At 42.7% G+C, this 19255-nt stretch overlaps 1 long non-coding RNA gene across 2 annotated transcripts; it reads left to right on the top strand.

Moving 5' to 3' along the window:
- Nucleotides 1-3499: 3499 nt before the first annotated feature.
- LOC124093321 (uncharacterized) lies at nt 3500-14318 on the top strand. 2 transcript variants are annotated; one of them, XR_006851926.2, is made up of 4 exons: nt 3500-4844; nt 8469-10577; nt 13741-13930; nt 14041-14318. It is a non-coding gene; the product is annotated as an uncharacterized LOC124093321 (long non-coding RNA). The 2 variants fall into 2 exon arrangements; XR_006851925.2 differs by having other exon boundaries at nt 3502-4844; nt 8469-13930.
- Nucleotides 14319-19255: the final 4937 nt, after the last annotated feature.

The following is a 19255-nucleotide window of genomic DNA, read 5'->3' as shown; positions in this document are numbered from 1 at the left end:
TCTGACTTTGTTTGCTTAACATTATGATTTCCAGTTTCATCTATTTTACTATAAATGATTTTCTTCTTTTTTTAAATATTTTTTTAGTTGTAGTTGGACACAATATCTTTATTTTATTTATTTTTATATGGTGCTGATGATGGAACCCAGTGTCTTACATGTGCTAGTTGAGCACTCTACCCCTGAGCTACAACCCCGGCCCCATGATTTTCTTCTTTATGCTGAATAATATTCCATTGTGTATATATACCACATTTTCTTTATCCATTCATCGGTTGAGGAACCTTTACATCATACAACTGTATTCATGTATTTAACATGCAGGAGCCCAGAAATAGGGTACAATTTTTATGTACCAGTTTTTACAAAACGAACAACCCTATTTAAAAACAGGCAAAAGGGAGCCAGATGTGATGGCACATACCTATTTGGGAGAATGAGGCAGGAGGATCACTTGACCCCAGGAGTTTAAGGCCAGCCTGGGAAATATAGCCAGACCTCATTTCTTTAAAAAAATGAAAATGGACCAAAGACCCAAGGGACATTTCATCAAAGAATATCCACAGAGGGCAGTAAGCATGCAAAAAAAGGCTTATCATCATATGTCATTAGGAAATTGCAAGTTAAAACAAGATCTTCGAGAATACAAAAAACAATAAACACTAGCATGGATGTGGGGGGGAAGGAGCCCTCCTCCACTGCTGGTGAGAATGTGAATTAGCACAGACACTATGGAGAGGCGCCTAATGCACTGTGCTGAGATAAACCTGGAGATGCAGGCATTGCCACAGTGTGCTGACTTTAACTCCTTCTGGTGTCGCCCAGGAGGGCTATATCTGCATCCCATGGTGGTTCCAATTTAGTCCCTTGAGGAAACTCCATACTGTTTTCCACGATGTCTGTGCTCTGGCAGCCAGAAAGCAAGGGAGAAGAGGAGTGAGCTGGGACCCAAGATCCCCTTCCAGGGACACCCCCAATTACCTAGCTTCCTCCCACTAGGTCCCACCTCCTAAAGATCCACCACCTTCCAAAAGCACCATGGGCTGGGGACTAGGCCTTTAGCATGTGAGCCTTTCAAGGACGTTCAGAATCCAAACTGTAACACCAAATGATTTTTTGTTTGCTTGTTAATTCAAACTTCATGGAAGTATAATTTGCTTTATTAAAAAATTGACCATTTTTTGAGATTCATTCATAATGATAGATGTTACTATTCATTCATTCACAGTTTAAAAATGTATAATAGTCCACATTTCATGACTCTTGTTGGATGCATGTTGCAGGCACATAGCTCATTTTCAGTTGTATTCTACTATTAGCAATGCTGCTCTGAATGACATGGTGCCCTTGACATATCTATCCTGCACCTGTACAGAATTGTCTATGTACAGGGTCTCTCAACAGCAGCACTATAGACTTTTGGGCCAGGTAATTTTTTGTTGTGAGGATTGTACTGTGAATTGTAGGGTACCCCGGACCATGCAGACGAGATGCCAGTGCCATCTGCATCCAATTATGGCAATCAACAATATCTCCATACATTACTAAATATCCTTTGAGGACAAAATTGCTCCTAAGACTCAAAATTCTCTTTTTAGGACTATTATTGTTGTTTATATGATGCTAGAACCTCAGCATGCCGTGCGAATGCGCTACACTGAGCTACACCCCAGCCCTGAGAACACATTTTGTAACACCATTTTCATGATCCCAAAAGAGATTTGCAGGTAATGTAACCTATCCACACAATTTTTAAAACAAATTCCATAAGTGTGACACAAAGGAAAAAAAATAGAGAAAAGAAATTCATACTAAAATAATACTTTAGTATGCAAATCTTTGGGCACTACTATTCTAAAATGAAGATTTGATGCTTCCATCTGTTTCTCATGAATGCAGTTATGGGTAATAGAATTTGGAAGATCAGAAGTCAAGTTGACAGAAGGAAAAAAGGAAGAGGACAGTGCAATGACCCAGGTGGACTGCAGAGTAAAAAGGCCACAGCTTGCTCTTGCACATGCCTGTAATCCCAGTGGCTCGGGAGGCTGAGGCAGGAGGATTGCAAGTTCAAAGCCACCTTCAGCAAAAACGAGACACTGAGCAACTCAGTGACACCCTGTCTGTAAATAAAATACAAAATAGGGCTGGGGATGTGGCTTAGTTAAGTTCAACCCCTGATACCAAAAAAGTAACTTTAGCCGAACTCTGAATATTGTGCCAAAGTAAATTGTAAGCTGCAAAGTAGAGAAAACGAGAAGCTGTGGTATTTTGTAAATAACTTGAGATTAATTTATAAGTTGAGTGACAAAACCTTTCCTAAGTGATGATAGGGATTTGGGATAGTGATGAAATATCTCAGATGTGACCATTGGGATTTTTTGTTTTCTTTTGCAATGTTGCAGATTGAACCCAGGGTCTCATGCATGCTAAGCAAGCACTCTGCTACTGCACTAAGCTCTTTCTCCAGCCTCTATTTCCTGTTTTTGTTTGATTGTTTTGAGATAGGGTCTCACTATGTTGTCCAGGCTGGTCTTCAACTCATGGGCTCAAATGATCCTGCTGCCTCAGCCTCCTGAGCAGTTGGGACTACAAAGCTGGCCATGTGCCTGGCTCTGTCTCCTGTTTTGAAATCTCCTGTTTTGAAATCTCCTGTTCTGAAATCTCCTGTTTTGCATATCTATGGTATGTAAAAACTTGGAGACTGTTATGTCTTTTGGTACATAAAGAATAGAGGAGTCAGAAAACCAAGCATTCATATATGAAGATGTAGAGTTGGTTAGATTGATTTCTGGGACTAGTATTTAAGATTTCTTTTTTAAATTCCAGGTACTCTCAAAATAAGTAAATATTTTATTATGTATTTTTCATATTGTAGATCATTCTTTCTTTTTCCTATTGCTTATTACATTGTGCTTTAATTCAGTTATGCTCCCGGGGACTATAAACTGACTTGAATGATTTCTTATGGTGAAGGGTCCAAATTTTTGGTCTTTTTCAAGGCTTAGGACTGTGTTTAATCTTTCTTTTTTACTAGATTTGTTAGTTTCTTACCAGAAACAGAGCACCTACCCTCAGTGGCTACCTTCTAATCTATTATAGGTAGGGACAATTAATTACCAACTTGTTATAATTAGGGGTAAAATAAAAATAACTAGGTTAAAAGCAAGGAAGTTTCAAAGTGTGAAATATATATGCTCCAGATTGTCTGTCTCTTTTGATTTTTCAAGGTTAAGAAAATACTAAGTGGTTTTATTTATTTATTTGGTACTGGAGATACTGGTGTGCTTAACCACTGAGCCACATTCCCTAGACTTTTTTTTATACTTTATTTAGAGACCCAGTTTCACTGAGTTGCTTAGGGCTTTGCTAAATTGCTGAGGCTGGCTTTGAACTTGTGATCTTTCTGCCTCAGCCTCCCTAGCCGCTGGGATTACAGGCCTGCGCACCATGCCTGGTTTACTAAGTGGTTTTAGCTGTGTTCTGGACAGCTGAATTTGCCACATGCCACCGGAAAGGAGCTATTGCCAAATCATAAACAAGTGAAGTACTGAAGGTACCACGAGGGTGCCTCTGTGACATAGCCAGGATCTGAGGCTGAGGCTGAGGCTGGAGCTTACTGACACCAGGGCTGTCCTTCACTCTGTGCCTCCCACGTCCTTAGCACAGTTTCACTAACTCTAATACATCCACATTGCAGGTCAGGATTGGGGAAGGCAGCTGCCGTCAGTAAGGGAAGAGAATGGGCTGGAGGGTGTCCTTGGTCCCTACCTGTTCAGATATTCTGCTATATTCTGAATGCTGCTAAGTCTTGTGTGCAGAAGCTGGGGGTCAATCCTACTGCAAAGTGGTTTCCAGAAGTGTGTGGAAGCCCCAGTTAGATGTGACCCCGGGAAGCTTTGAGTTGCTTTCCTCCTAAGCCACTCAGAGGAGCACCGCCCTGCCTCCCCGCCTCCCGGTCATGCAGACCATAGAAGGCATATGGCACAGGCTCTCTGAGCCCTGAGTTTGAGGCTCTGGAATCGTCAGTTTCTGTTTTATTCAGGAATCACTTAATGCAATAAACATAGTTTCTGGATATTGGTGGCTGGAATCATAAAGCCACTCAGTGAGCTCATATCAAATGGGGATGTTATGGGCCAGGCTATGTGGGCTATAAGCAAACAGACTCCATTTTACCCTGAGACTCCGTGTCATGTAAGAAACACTTCTCCCACGAGAAAACTCTGCCTCTGCTGTCCCGATCCTGCTTAGCACATCCTGCTTAGAAACGCAAATGTTTCTGTTCTTCTTATACAATGTAAAATTGCTCTCTTTTTTGGGTTCCCATTTTTCTTGGGCAGGGTACCCTGTCAGAGAATGTTTGTCTAGACCTTAGTAACCATTCTTTAAACTGTACTCAACTAGGGTCATTTTGACCTACTTCTCCTGCTTATGATTTTAGACCTCATGATGTTTGTGTGTAGTTTTAAATCACAGCAACAGCCACTTATGACTAATGTACTGGCATGCTTTAAAAGGTGTGCCCCAACTCCTGGAGGGGGTCGAGGAGCCTTGCAGCTTGCTCTTGCCCCGCCAGCTTGTGCCCCCTCCAGCTGGTAAATAAAGATGGTTTCCTCTCCTACTTTAAGATCCCCTCCACGATTTATTGCAATCTCACCATAGCAGGGACACCGCTGAGAGGAAACCGAGGTTCCTTCCCCTTGCAGCTTCGAGCGTGCACACATGCAGCCTTGGCCTCTTGCCTCAGGCCTTCCTTTCCTGATTTCTCAAGAGGAAGCCAGCACAAGACCATTGCACTAGCAGCAGTCCATGTAGACGCTCAGTTCAAGCACCGAGGAGGAATGGTAAGACCCATTCCTGAGGGGGGGGAAGGGTCTCTCTCTTTCTCTCTATTCTTTTTAGTTATATATGACGGTAGAATTCATTTGATAAAATTATACAAACATAGGCTATATCTTATTCTAATTAGGACTCCATTCTTGTGTGTGGAGTTCTGCTGGGAGCCATTAGCCAAGTAAGTATGACAATTTCCTTGCCAGCGTACCCCATGTTGCAGTGACATTGAATGTACTTAACCTTGCTCAAGGACCAAGGCAGATTAGGGTGTTCCCGGTTTTAAGATAATCTTGTTTAGGGCGTTCCCAGTTTAGGTTCCAGGTTTAAGGTTTAAGATTATTCCTGCTGGGAATAGGGCGTATCCTGCTGCCTGAGTTCCCCTTGAGTTCTCACGGGATTCAGACAATATATTTTGGAGATAGAAGCCCAGTGGAGGTGGATTTGGGCAGAGAACGTGATTTTGGGCAGAGAACGTGGATTTCCCCAGAACGTGATTGTAGACGGCTGGTGTGAGTTCGGGAATAAAGAGTTGCTGTTTGAATCTACAAGCTGTGTGGTGGCTCGTGATTGTGTGCCCAGCCAGACTGCGGCATTTAACTAGGCTTCGAATGATGCAATAAAGCAATCTTTTTTCTGCCATGAAGGTATCTCGACCACCTTCAATTTAACCTTTTAAAGCCTTTTAATTATCATCTATACTGTACTTTTAAATGTACTTTTTCACCACCTACAACTTCACTCTCTTAAACGAGGCTTAGATTCTGTTTAAATCGCTTTAATGTTAGTTTACATGGCTGCCCTTCAACCAAAGGCTTTTTTTTAACTCCATTGAGAAGCTTTGTCTCAATCTGCCATGTACAAATACCTTTTTCTTCTTTCTTCCTTTCTCAAGCTTTTAAAGTAAGTCTAGTTTCCTCAAAATCTTTTTAAATGGCATTTTACAACTTTTTACTTTACCACACAGAGATTATCTCATCTAGAAACATTTCTTTTTCCTTTAACCTTTTATATTATATTTCCACATCTTGAATCTTTTTCTATCTCTTTTTTAACCGTTAACCCTTTTTATAAATTCACATTTTGAAACAACTCTTATAAAATTTCTGATTTAGACAAATTACTCCACTTTAATAAGATGAAAGACTTTCATGTTTTTTATGATACTATAATAATATAATTGAAACCCAACTGAAACTTCTTATACTCTTTGTATATAAATTACACATGATAGAATCTTAACTCTTAGTAACCTTGTTTTAGCAAAGACACAGACACAAAGCAACATTAAACCTTTTTCCATTTACCAATTTATGAAAACACACATAATGTTTAAATATATTACCTTATGGAACTTAATAAGTAAAGAGTACTTGATTTCATATTTAGTGGTTGATATTTTAACACTTTAGCTTTGTAAATTAATCAGATGTCTGTAAAAACCAAGATCTTAGACAAATGTAGTAAACAGAACTAGCCATCTCTTTCTTGAAGAAAAATCCTTCTACAGGATACCATGATGGTCTCATTAATATACTTAATAACTCATCTTTAAAAAGCCATTTGCTACATTTTTGTATTTTATCAACATATGCCTTAACTGTTCTTGGTCTTACTGGGGTGCCTCCTTTCTCTAACAATTTCTCTTCCTCGGAGGCGAACAACTTCAAACCTTGAGTCAACCATTTTCCCCAGTTTGCCTGAGAAAGTTCTAGGAACAGGCAACTTGAAATAAAAACAAAATAAATCAAAACGAGAACACATTGTTTTTTGAATTGGTCACCCATTCTTTCTCTCTTCCTCAAGGGTGAGAAATTTCACTTACCTCTAAGCTTCAGAAGTTCCCCGTACGGGCCGCCAAATGCCGCAGTCTGGCTGGGCACAAATGCCGCAGTCTGGCTGGGCACACAATCACGAGCCACCACACAGCTTGTAGATTCAAACAGCAACTCTTTATTCCAGAACTCACACCAGCCGTCTACAATCACGTTCTGGGGAAATCCACGTTCTCTTCCCAAATCCACCTTCTCTCCCAAATTCACCTCCACTGGGCTTCTATCTCCAAAATATATTGTCTGAATCCCGTGAGAACTCAAGGGGAACTCAGGCAGCAGGATACGCCCTATTCCCAGCAGGAATAATCTTAAACCTTAAACCTGGAACCTAAACTGGGAACGCCCTAAACAAGATTATCTTAAAACCGGGAACACCCTAATCTGCCTTGGTCCTTGAGCAAGGTTAAGTACATTCAATGTCACTGCAACATGGGGTACGCTGGCAAGGAAATTGTCATACTTACTTGGCTAATGGCTCCCAGCAGAGTTCCATCCCTGGGGTCTCTTAATTCTAATTCACAACAGGGAGACTCTTCTTGGTTATTGGGTAACTAATAAACAGCCACTCTGCAAGTCCACTGTGTGCCCTGTTCTGACCAGATGTGTGATGGGGACCAGGGGCCATGACATTAGGGCATCGCCCAGCACCCAGTGCCCAGGGAGTGGTGGCTTGGCTGTGCTAGACATCCCTGCTGTATTTTCTGATGTTGGGCTGCAGACCTCAGCCAGAAAGCTTTTTCTGAACAGGCCCAATGATGGGATGGAAAATCCCAGCTGTGTGATTCTGGGCAAGACACTCCACTTCTCTGACCCAGTTTCAATCAGAATAACAGCATCCAAGTTCTGGCAGCCAGAAGTCCAAAATCCGAGGCATAGACAGGGCTGATTCCTTTTGGAGTCTCTGTCCTGTGCTGCTGGTGACTGAGGGCAGTCCTTGGCTGACGGCCACATCACTCCAACCATGGCCCTGTCTTCGTGTGGCTTTCTCTCCTATGAGTCTCCTTAATGTAGACTCTTACCATTGGGTTTCAAATATGTTAAAACACAACTTTAATAATAATATGGAGTACTTTTAAAGTAACCTTTGTCAATTAAACAATGACATCCCAACATTTTACTTTTTGCTACTAATTAATAATATTTTGTCCCAAGTCTGGTAAAATGAAATTCCCTCAGATTTCCTCCAATATATATTCACCACTGGCTCTGTTGCTTTTGCAGCAACCACGCAGCTGTAAGAGAATTTGAAAGAAGCCTTTGCTAAAAATGCTCTGGCACATGGTTTAGTTCTTGTGAAAGAAGAGAAGAGTCATAGTTGGATCACAAACCTTTCTGAAGTAGATGATGAAATCATGTTTGGAGTTTAAATGTTCTCTTCAGCTCACTTGATGCATATATATGCATTTGCTTTTTAAAGAGCCAACACTGTTGCCTGTGTTGGCCCTGAATCCTGGGTTCAAGTGATCCTCCTGCCTCAGTCTCAGCAGTCGCTGGGACTACAGGCATGTGCCACTGCATTTAACTCTCCTTGTTTAACTGTCTGTATTAATTGTAGAGGGCTTCATCACCCCAACCAGTGCTGCAATTTCATTCTGAGCCTTAAATCTGATCTTTGTGTCTTTTAAAATTGTGTCCAAAATAGAAACTCTTAAATTCCTACAAAAGTGGAAACTGGAAGTTCTCTACAAACATGACACTATAAAGTGGGATTGGCCTCCGATTTTAGCAGGTTAGTTTTTATTTGTTTTTTAAGTTAACAAGCTTTATTTATTTATTTATTTTTTAATATTTATTTTTCAGTTTTCGGTGGACACAACATCTTTGTTTGTATGTGGTGCTGAGGATCGAACCTGGGCTGCATGCATCCCAGGCGAGCGTGCTACCTCTTGAGCCACATCCCCAACCCCACAAGCTTTATTTTTTAGAGCAATTTTGGGTTCAACACAAAATTGAAAAGTACAGAGAATTCCCATGTACCTCTGCCTGGCACATGTACCACCTCTTCCATTACTGACATCCTGTACAATTAAACAATGTGCAAGACTGGCACATTATTACAGTCCACGAACCTACACAGACACATAATTATCACTCAAAGTCTATAGTTTATATTAGAGTTCACTCTTGGTGGTATACATTCTATGAGGTTTATTTTTTTGTTTCTTTTTAAATTTTTTAGTTATATAGGTGGAAACAATATCTTATTTTTTATTTTTATGTGGTGCTGAGGATCGAACCCAGTGCCTCACGCATGGTAGGCAAGTGCTCTACCTCTGAGCCACACCCCATCCCTCCTATTTTTTGTTTCTGGTTTTCATGCTGGGGACTGAACCCAGGGCCTCCTGCATGCTAGGCAACCAATCCCTCTACCACTGAGCTCCTCCCACCCCTGTTGTATTACATTGATGTATTTGTTCTTTCATCAATACCACCTGTGGTTACTGAAGCTATATTAGGTTATGAACCTGGGTCATGTCAGTTCTCTGCCTTTGTTCTTCAATATTGTATTGACTGTTCCGAGTCTTTTGCCTCTCTATCTAAACTTAAGAACTAGTCTGCTGCTATCCCAGAATAATATCCTGGAATTTTTATCAGCATTTCATTGGATCTGTAGAACAAGTTGAGAAGAAGGGATGTATTAACAATGCCGAGTCTTAATCATGAACATAGAATACCCCCATCCCAGGCAGCAGGAGATTATCTAACTTTTTGTTCTTAACCAAACTGTAGCTGAAATATGATATCTTAGTGTAGTTTTAATTGGCATTTGTCTTTTGTTGTGGTTAAGCAACTTTTAATAGGTTAAAGTATATGAAGTTGTCATTTTTATAAGTCAAAATTGACAATTTTGTATAGTTCAAAGTAACATATTTGTTAGTACTGGTGCGCAACGGTAATCTCAGCTACTCAGGAGGCTGAGGCAGGAAGATGGCAAGTTTGAGGCCAGCCTGGGCAATAATAAACCCTGTCTCAAATAAAAATCAAAAGGGCTGGGGAGGTAGCTCAGTGGTAGAGAGCTTGCCCAGAATGCTTGAGGCCTGAGTTTGATCTCCAGCACCACAAAAACCAAAAACATTAGTATATTTAAGAGCCGCTTTACTCAGAGCAGTTTTTGTTCTTTGCTTATTTTTCTACCAGGTTGTTGGTCTTTTTTCTTTCTTCTTCTTAATAATGAATAGTAGGAGATATTTATATTTTATGCAAACTAAACTTCTGTGTGTCATTTGAATTGTGAATTTTTCTAGTTTGTCATTTAATTTTGCCAATGGTAGTTTTTTTAAAAATATTTTTTTAATTGATGGACCTTTATTTATCTTTCTGAGGTGCTGAGGATTGAACCCAGTGCCTCACACATGCTAGGCAAACACTCTACCACTGAGCTACAGCCCCAGCCCACCAATGGTAGTATTTGTGTGTAAATTTTTAAAAATATTTTTACTTGTAGATGGACACAATACCTTTATTTTATTTATTTATTTTTATGTGGTGCTGAGGATTGAACCCAGCGCCTCACATGTGCTAGGCAAGTGCTCTACCACTGAACCACAACCTCAGCCCTATATGTAGATATTTTGGATGTTAACTTTGTCACTTGATTAAGATCACAATTGCTAGATTTATCCACAATAAAGTTACCCCCACACACTTTCCATGCTGTATTCTTTGGAAGCCAGTGGCTACATCTATCTCACAGGAGGGTGGGACTAGTTTATTTATTTATCTATCTATTTATTTATTTATTTTTATGGGTACTGAGGATCGAACCCAGGGCCTCGCACGTACTAGGTGAGCGCTCTACCACTGACACAACCTCAGCCCCCTGTGTGACCTTTTAATGATGAAAGCTGGATTATATCAAATTTCCTGCTTGTGCTTTTGGATGGCTGCCCACTGTGCGCAGAGTGAGAGGTGAGTCTGTGCCTGGCCTGAGAGATCTTGCCTGGGGCAGGAGGTTGGCAAGTTTGAGGCCAGCCTGGCAATTTAGCAGGACTGTCTCAAATTGAAAAGTCCAAGGGTCTGAGAATGCAGCCCTTTGAGCAACTCTGACTCCTCCTGAAATGCTCCTTCTCCAGAAAAGTCCTCCCAATCCCAAATCTCATTAGACCTCCCTGTGAAGACCCAGTATTTTTCCTCATGTGGCAAATAGTACCTGGTGGTCACTCAAATCCTTTCTCTTCTTCTTTGGTAGTAATGAACTTGCCACTGGACATGTGATACCCATCTACACTTCATTTCAACCCTCCCTTGAGGTTGGTTGGACCATGTGACAAGTTCTCTTTAGTGGAATTTGACTTGGGATGATGTGTGCCACTCTCTGGAGTGGCCCATAGACATTCCTATGCATGCCCTCCATCCCGAGGACAGGAATGACCCTGTTATGGTTAGGATATAAGGTGTCCCCTCAAAAGCTGCTGTTAATATTCAGAGGTGAAATAATCAGAGTATGAAAATGGTAACCTAATCAGTCCACCCTAGTTTGATTGGACTAATTTGGTGACAACTGTAGGCAGGTGGGTGTGCTAGAGAAGCTGGGTTTTTGAGGATGCATGTACACTGGAGGGCTTCGTCTTCTACTTCTTGGCTGCAATGCAACTTTCCTCCACCTTGCTCTTCTGTCATGATGTTCTGCCTTTCCATGGGTCCAGAGCATTGGAGTTGGCCGACCATGGACTGAACCTCTGAAACTGTAAACCCCAAATAAATTTTTCCTCCTTTAAGTTGTTTTTGTCTGATAGTTTGTCAGACAAACAAATAAATAAAATGACCAAAATAAATAAATAACAACAACAAAAAACCCCAGACTACTACAGGCTCCAAACAGATGACCATGGGAGTGGCATGCAAATGGGTACTACTAGGGTGCTTCGATGACAGCATTGGGCAGGCAGCCCCACCAACCTGGACCCCTGGTCTAAACTGCTCTATGAGGGAGAATCACATCTCTGGGGCCTATTTGTTTCTGCAGCTTAGCCTATGCCAATGTGAACCTTCTAGTTCAGTTCACATGTGATCAGTGGCGAGCAGCAAAAGGCTGAAGGAGTAAAGGGAAGGCTTTGAGTCTGAATGGAAGAGTAGGTTTATTATGCCTTTTGTATATTTCAATGACAACCCGAGAGATGTGGAATAAAATATCCACCCTCACAAATGCAGTGCCGGGAACTTTCCCAAGCTTGCAAGAAGCAAGTACGAGAAGCAAAGAGAAGCCTGAGCTCCAGAGGAGCAGCCGGTGAGCCGGGAGGTTGGCAGCCCCAAGGGCTGGTGATGGGTAGAAGCTTGGTGTTTTGTTGTTGTTGTTCTGTTAGTGACTTCAAAGTAGCATTCAGTGGGGGCTGGGATAAGCTCATTGGTAGAGTGCTTGCCCCACATGCACAAGGCCTTGGGTTCAATCCCCAGCACCACAAAATGAGCATTGACGGTCCTCTGCTAGTCACTCTGCAGAGCTCTTGACTGGCACCTGCTCATTTAATTATCACCTCCTTAGGAGGGAGGTGCTGTTAATGTCCTTACTTTATGAGGAGCCCAAAGCATAGAGAAATTAAGTTACTTGTCTTTGATCTCAGGCTGGAAAGAGATTAGAGGTGAGACTGAACCCAGGACATATGGCTTTCTGAGTCAGTGTTCTTAAGGCACCATAAGTCACTACAGTATGCCAGGGTCATAAGTAGAAAGATGAGTAAAAACAGGACCAGCTTTTACCTTGGGAGTGATGGTCCCACATGCCTCCATCAAAACCCACACATCCTGTGTCCCAGCAGGACCCCTGCATTAGACCAGAGAACAGAACTCTGTTCACCATAATTCATTTTCTGGTGCTATAACAAAATACTCAAGACCAGGTGATTTATAAAGATTAGAGATTTATTTAGCTCACAGTTCTGGAAGCTGGGAAGTCCAAGAACCTGGTTTTGGTCTCTGGTCAGGGCTTCTTATCGCATCTTAATGACAGAGGCATCCTATGGTGAGATAGCAAGGTGCATCAGAGAGAGCTCATAACATTATTTGTGTTATGAATAATGGATTAATTCCCCAAGCCCCCACCATACCATTAATAGTTGATTTAGAGAGTTGTTTCCAAAACCTGAATTCCAGGAACACATCCAAACCACAGCGCTCTTCCTTCTGCTTTCCAAGCTGTCAGTAGCCCTGCCAGTTCAGGTCTGTGGGGGAGGAGGTTTAAATTCTTCTTACTCACTACGTTCTTCCCTTCTGAAGAACTGGGAGTTGTAATATTACTACCAGGCTCTGCCCTACAGCACTACAGCCCCCTGTGCTCCACCTATCCTGGGAAGCCTCCTGGGAATCAGCAGGGTAGTGGCTGTCTTGTGGGAATTGGCCACAGGAGCTACTATTAGAAATAAGTTCAGATTTCCCTTTATGGAGCTGCAGTTGTGGCATAGGCAGAGAGGAACAGGGATCAGGAACCCTACATTACAGGTGGAGCATCCCTAATCCCAAAATCTCAAATCCAAAATTTTTTTTTCTTTCTTTTTTTTATTGGTTGTTCAAAACATTACAAGGCTCTTGACATATCATATTTCATACATTAGATTCAAGTGGGTTATGAACTCCCATTTTTACCCCAAATACCAAAATGTTTTAAAATCCGAGACTTTTTGAGCACTGACATATTGCTGCAAGCGGAAAATTCCACATTATAAAACATTGCTTCATGCATAAAATTATGTGAGATATTTTATTAAGGTACCTTTAGACTCTGAATAAATCATATATGAAACATAAATGAATTTCCTGCTTAGGATCAGGTCTCAGCCCAATGTCTCATTATGTATATACAAATATTCCAAAATGGGAAAATTCCCAAATCCAAGACATTTCTGGTCCCAAGCATTTTGGATAAGGTAGATGCAACCCGTATTTCATGTCCTTGGGATCCTCCAGACATGCATCGTTCTTGTGTCATTCTGTGCATAAGTGCCATATATCACAGCATAATCATCACCACCACATAATCATTGTGCCCTGTTTTTGTTTTTTTTTTTTTTTTTGATCCAAAAATTGGTTTATAACTTTTTATTGTGTAATTGTTGCATGGTATGATTTCATTTGCCAGGAACATATAGGTGCATGTTTCTGTTCTCTTGCTCTGTGATCTATGAGTATATTTCCAAAAGCCAACACACCAGGCTTGTTTAGAGTACCTCAGAACTAATGGTGAACGCATCTTACACGTGGCGCTCATGAGGACCTCGTGATACCAAGAACTGTGGTGCAGAACCTTGGAATACAGAAGATTACATTTTGTAAGTCTATAATTTGTAACACTGTAGTAAATTTTCTCAAGAAATATGGTGATATTTCTACTATAACAAATAAGTTACAACTAATGTGTTAACTTTTTTTTTTTTTTCAGACGGGAAAAATGTTCCCTCAACTGTCGGGAAGAAATGATACATGTGAATTTGGACAATTCTATCATTATTTATTTATTTATTTATTTATTTATTTATTTTTTGTGTGCTACTAGGGATCAAACTCAGGGCCTTGTGGCATGCAAGACAAGCACTCTACCAACTGAGCTATATCCCCAGCCCTGGACTATTCTATTTTAATGTATATTCATGAGTATTCTGTGCATCCTAATCTTGCACCAATGACAGTTTACTAATAAACAATTATTAAGTAACACTAGCACAGTTTTTTAAAAGAATTTCAAAAATTCATAAAATCTGCAACAATTATGTGGTGAAATATAGTATTCCCCCACAAACATAGGAAAGAGCCCTCAGATTACAGAAAGATGGCAGTAAGAGAATTCTACAGTGTCCCCGCTTATCAGAGGTATTGCCTTCTATAGTTTCATTACCTGAGATTAACCATGGTCTGAAAATATCAGATGGAACATTCCAGAAGTAAAAATTCACACTTTAAATTGTGTGCTGTTCTGAATCATGTGATGAAATCTTGCCCTGCTCTGCTCCATCCCTCCCTGGACGTGAGTCATCCCCTGTCCAGCTTGTCCACGCGGTAGAGGTGAACTCACAGCTTTGGCCACTTGGTAGCACTCTTGGCCACCAGATGGACCGTCACAGCATTGTAGCACTGGTGTTCAAGTGCTTCTTATTTCACTTAACAATGGCCACCAACGTTCAGGAGTGGGGATGCTGAGGAGGCACCAGGGCACAAAACATGGAGGGACAGATCCGCCATGGTGCCACGAGGCTATACTGCAGGACACATAGGAAAAAAACATTACATATATATTGTGGTTTGGCACAATCTGAGGTCTCAGGTGTCCACTGCGGGGTTTTGGAACAAACCCCATGGATAAAGGAGGAGGACTCTAATTTCTTGCCTCTGCTTGTTGCCTAAAAGGTCACCTGTGCCTTGAATCTCCACAGGGGGGCAGTCACACACTTGCTTCCAGGCTTCCCAAGGGTGAAAGCCTTGGTTTTCAACTTCATTCAGGAGCAAAAGATGAAATCTAGGCTTTGCCAGGGGATAAGTTAGAAATGAGGCCCTGGCACAAAACTAGGGCCCTTGGAGGGTTGCGATCACTTTATAAGAAAGACCAATAAACATCCCCCTGGTTCAAGGAGGTAAGTAGGGAGCTTGACTCAGTGGTGGCTATGGCTGGGAAGAAACAAGATTCCTTGATCTCCAGGCACACAGCCAGGAGCCTAAATCAGCCCATTACGTGGGAAACTCAAGCCGAGAAAGTATCATAGAAATCAATCCCAGGCTGTCTCTCTGCTTTGGGTGCTGCTACGGTCTGAGTGTTGGTGCCTCTCCAAATCCATTTGTTGAAACTTAATCACTATTGGGATGTGTTGGGGGCATGGCATTTGGGAGGTGATTAGAACCAAGGTGGAGACCTCAAGGGTAGGGTGAGACCTGTCCAAGTCTGTTTTCTGTTGCTATAACTGAATGCCACAGATTGAGTAATTTATAGAGAAAACAGGCTTATCGAGTTCACAGTTTGGGAAGCCCAAGAGCATTATGTGGACATCTGCTTATTATCAGAGGGCCCTCTTGATGGGTCATGACATGGTGGAAGACATCACATAGAAATACAGGGCAAACCAGGAGAACTCAGTTTCACAGCAAAGTCGCTCCCATGATAACCGTTAATCCACTAATCTGTTAATCGATCCATTCATGAAGTCAGAGCCCACATGACTGAATCCTCTCTTAAAGACCTCCCAGTGGGGATTCCACATGGGTTTTGGAGGATATGCAAATCATGGCAGTGCCCTCACAAAAGAGGCCTCAGAATGCTTTGCTCCTTCCACCAAGAAGATGCCACCTGTCGACCAAAAAGTGGATTATTGCCAGATACCGAATCTGCTCTCACCTTGATGGTGGACTTCCCTGCCTCCAGACTGTGAGGAATGAATTCCTGTTATTCATAGGCTACCCAGTCTACGGGATTTTGTTACTGCAGCCCGAACAAATTAAGACAGGTGCACGGTGGAAGCAACCATGAGCCGGGAAGGAGGAACAACTCCCTCCTAGCAAGCTCACAGACAAAGGAAGAAACAGCTTCCCGTGAGCCAGAAAGGCTCGCACCTCAAGAACATCCCTTCTGTTATTACCAAACCCAGGTCCAGAAGCTAATCCACCGATAAATCAGTGTCCGAGTGGGGAGGAGGCTTATTCAGAGGCCATGGAATGGAGAAGTGGGGGCTCTGCTCTCAGATCAGCCTCTGTACTCTGGGGGCAGACACAGGTAGGTAGAATGAGGGGGAGGGCCAGGATGACAAACGGAAGGATGTCCCATCTTTCTGGGAACAGGCAGAGATCTTGGCTCAGGTGTCACCACTTACTGCTCCCTTGTTTCTGGTCATGGCGGCTGGTGGCGTCTTTAGCCTTGAAGTGGGAGGAGAGAGGCTGAGCACTCTAGAGGGAGTAAACCTGTATTACAGTTCTGGACTGTTTCATCGCGTCCACATGCAGTGCTGAGTAGAATGTGACCCAAGGTTAAGGCAGCAAAAGTGAGGGACACAATATGAAGACGGAGATGCCAGGCCTGTTCCTCCGGTTCCAGTCACCCACTGGGCATCTGCAGCCCAAGTAAAGAGTCTGCGCAAGTTGAGTCCTTGAAAAGTAACCAAGGCCACTGTTTGTCGACATAACCCATATGTCACATCCGTGTGATCTATGGCAGAGCTAGTTGGGACATTAATACATATTGCCCAGCTCAGTAACCTCCAAAATGAGTGACTTCTAAGTCAATTTCATTCAAGGAAACTAGAGGGTTTATTTAGTTTTTTTTTTCCTGGTAGCATTATGTTTTGAATTTATCCCCCCAAGTTTCAATCCCCAAGGTAACAGTATTGGGGTGGCGGAAACTTTAAGGTGGGGCCTAGCAGGAGATGATTAGGTCATAGGACCTTTGGATGGGATTCATGCCCTTCTCAGGGCAGAGGGTTAAGTCTCATGTGATTGAATTTGTTCTCTCAAGAGAAGACTGTTAAAAAGTGAGGCCACCCCACCCCAGGTGCTTGGTGCTTTCTGCATGCAGTGGATTCCCTTTCTGCATCTCTACCATGTTGTGACAGAGTCAGGAGGCCCTCAACAGACACACCAGTACCATGCTGTTTGGACATTCCACTTAGCAAACTCCTAAGACAAAATAAGCCTCTTTTCTTTATTTATTACCCAGCATTGGGTATTCTGTTATAGCAACACAAAATGGACTTGTAACAATGTCCTTTTCAGCAATTTAATATTATTTCAAGGTTACCTTGTTAAAACCTTACCGGTTATTATTTTTTTTAATATTTATTTTTTAGTTGTATTCAAACACAATATCTCTATTTTATTTATTTTTGTGGTGCTGAGGGTCGAACCCAGGGCCTCTCTCGTGCGAGGCGATTGCTCTACCGCTGAGCCACAACCCCAGCCCCCCCTTACTGGTTATTTAGTGTTGGAATACTATGTTCTAATTTCTTTTTCAAATAAAAATGAGAGAGAACAAATAAGGACAGATTGAAAAAGAACAGTGAAGCAAGACTTGTTGTAGAGAATAAAAATATTCAATGCTGTGACAGTATTGTGTCCATCAGGGGCCAATCAGGAAATAGAATCCACACAGTAATTTGAACATGGAAAGTTTAATATACAGCACTATCACCAGGGGATTGGAATAATGGGGAGTCGACTAGTAAAAGTTAAAGAGAGGGCTGGGACTGTGGCTCAGTGGTAGAGCGCTTGCCTCCTATGTGTGAGGCACTGGGTTCGATCCTCAGCACCACATATAAAAATAAATAAAGTTATTGTGTCCATCTACAACTAAAAAAAATAAAGTAAAAGATGACTCTAAAGACAAAGAAATAGCACCTACAGGAAGCAGCCACCTACAGATAGATAGATTGTCCATCTACAACTAAAAAAAAAAAAGAGTTAAAGAGAACTCTAAAGACAAAGAAATAGCACCTACAGGAAGCAGCCATTACGCTGAGGGCAAAGATAAAGCATACAAGGAAAAGCCTCCCCGAAGACGCGACCCTGAGCTGGTGGAAGGGGGCAAGGCTAAGCACAACGTTTCCTGCGACACTGCAAAGCTACCCAGATATTCCAGGGGCAGCTGCTGGCTGCTGGGCACGACTGGCCACCGTGTGCTCAGGAAGTTGGCAGTGGAGAAACTTTTTCTCATGGCCAGAAGCTACTGTTCGCTGTGCCCCCAGGAGTCTGGTATGGAAAACTTCCTGCCCCAGAGCTGGGCTTTGCAGGCTCTGCCCGAGGAAAACCCTTCCTCCCGAGGCGTCTCTTCGGCGCCCCCTGTTGGCAGGCGCGGCGCAGGGTTTTCAGGAAATGGGCTTCCGAAGGCAGGGGAGCCTGAAGCCAGAGTGAGATCCCCAGCCCAGGCGGGGAATCAAAGCAGGGGAGCCTGAAGCCAGAGTGAGATCCCCAGCCCAGGGGGGGAAATCAAGGCAGGGGAGCCTGAAGCGAGAGTGAGATCCCCAGCCCAGGGGGGGAATCAAGGCAGGGGAGCCTGAAGCAAGAGTCAGATCCCCAGCCCAGGGGGGGAAATCAAGGCAGGGGAGCTTGAAGCAAGAGTCAGATCCCCAGCCCAGGGGGGGGAATCAAGGCAGGGGAGCCTGAAGCAAGAGTCAGATCCCCAACCCAGGGGGGGAATCCGCTCCTGGAGCAAGTGAGTTGCTCGTTGGTCTTCTATGCGAGGCTTCAAAGACGGCTGAGGAAATAAAGTTCCATTTTTAATTGTAAGTACTATTTTTTCAGTGCAGACTCGGTAGTCGATGACTCATGATCTGTTTTGCCCACAGAGATCAGACCGCTGGGATTTGTGAGCGACGTCAGAGTTACAGTAAGAAAGTGGCAGATGACTAGCGGGACCCAGTGGCAGATGAGATCGTGCCAAGATCATTTTCCAGTTGAAGCAGAGCAGGAACATCCCTGCAGCCTTTGGATGAGGCGAAGGTTGGAGACTCACTTGGAGATGCTAGTGGCTCTTTCCTGGACTTCATGTCAAGTAAAGCCTATTGTGTGTCTCTTGCTGTTTCCAGGCCAAGGTCACTGGGAAAAGTAGAGAATCTGGGCCCTAGTGATTGACAGCTCAAGTTAGGAAACAGCAACAACTGCTGAATGCTTACATGACCCCTGGG

This window comes from Marmota monax, unplaced genomic scaffold (genome assembly GCF_021218885.2).
Source record: "Marmota monax isolate L192 unplaced genomic scaffold, Marmota_monax_Labrador192_F-V1.1 WCK01_AAM20220418_F8-fsc00038, whole genome shotgun sequence".
Taxonomy (NCBI): domain Eukaryota; kingdom Metazoa; phylum Chordata; class Mammalia; order Rodentia; family Sciuridae; genus Marmota; species Marmota monax.
This window is presented reverse-complemented; position numbering and strand designations above follow the sequence as displayed.